The sequence below is a fragment of the Arachis hypogaea genome, chromosome 13 (assembly GCF_003086295.3).
Source record: "Arachis hypogaea cultivar Tifrunner chromosome 13, arahy.Tifrunner.gnm2.J5K5, whole genome shotgun sequence".
In the NCBI taxonomy this organism is placed as follows: domain Eukaryota; kingdom Viridiplantae; phylum Streptophyta; class Magnoliopsida; order Fabales; family Fabaceae; genus Arachis; species Arachis hypogaea.
Window position 1 is genome coordinate 103,862,895 of NC_092048.1, and position 1,101 is coordinate 103,863,995.

General features: G+C 40.1%; 1 non-coding gene across 1 annotated transcript; it reads left to right on the forward strand.

The window, feature by feature from the left end:
* The first annotated feature begins 388 nt into the window (after positions 1 to 388).
* On the forward strand, positions 389 to 498 carry LOC112739158 (small nucleolar RNA R71). Its single transcript, XR_003170096.1, has one exon. It is a non-coding gene; the product is annotated as a small nucleolar RNA R71 (small nucleolar RNA).
* Positions 499 to 1,101: the final 603 nt, after the last annotated feature.

The following is a 1,101-nucleotide window of genomic DNA, read 5'->3' on the forward strand; positions in this document are numbered from 1 at the left end:
GTTATAATTATTCCCTTATTGATAGAGACCTTGATTCTCAGGATAGTAGTTTGAGCGGTTATATAAAGGATTAGCCACTGCCAATACATTGTCTTCTTGAAATTGTAGACACTCATTTGTGTAGTGGAAGCTACAAGCACACGCACTACACACTCTTGGTAGCCCTTTAAGTTGGTATTATTGTGGTGCTCCTTGAATTTTTGGGGGTACTTGTTGGTTTTGGTGGATTGGCCTAAGCAAGGTGGTCATCTCTCCTAAGGTCTTAGTCAAAGCGCACTCAGTTGGAGATACTTCAACAATAGCGTTGGGTTGAGGATTTCTTGCTATCAAATGTTGTGTGACTCAACCAAATCGGAGATAAGTTCCCAAGCCTCCTCCGCCGTCTTCCATTCGATGGTGAGGACAAGCATAAAGTAACTTCTTAAATCGCTCCCAATATTCATGGAGTGTCTCCGAGTCTCTTTGCATGATACAAGAAATCTCTTTCCTCATCCGATTAGTCATCTCAAGAGGAAACAACTTATCCAAAAACTCTCTCTGTAATAAAGCCCACTTTGTAACCACCCCATTAGGCTGGGTATAAAACCATTCTTTCGTTTTTTCCACAATGGAGAATGGGAAAACAAATACCAAAATTGCAAGTTTATCTGACCCATGTCGTCTAGTATTTGAGCACACCACTTGAAAATCCTTCAAGTGCTTGATCGGATCTTCTGCAGGCAGTCCATGGAATTTAGGAAGCAAGTTAATCAAACCAGTCTTAAGCTCAAAGTTGGCATCCAAGTCAGGATATCGAACTTGCAATGGTGATGCACGGAAACTTGTCTCTTAACAAATCTCCCTCGGCAAGTATACCGAATTGTCATCAAGTAAAAACTCACAATAGAGTGAGGTCGAATCCTACAGGGATTGATTGGTCAAGCAACTTTAATTGGAGGAATGTTCTAGTTGAGCTAAGCAGAATTTGGTTTGAGAGTTGCAGCCTTACAGGAAATTAAATGGCGAAAAAGTAAATAGCAGAAACTGTAAATCCTGGAAATAAAGATCTGAAAATAGATGACGAAAAACAAATTACAGAATCTTAAATGGGAATGGGGAAGA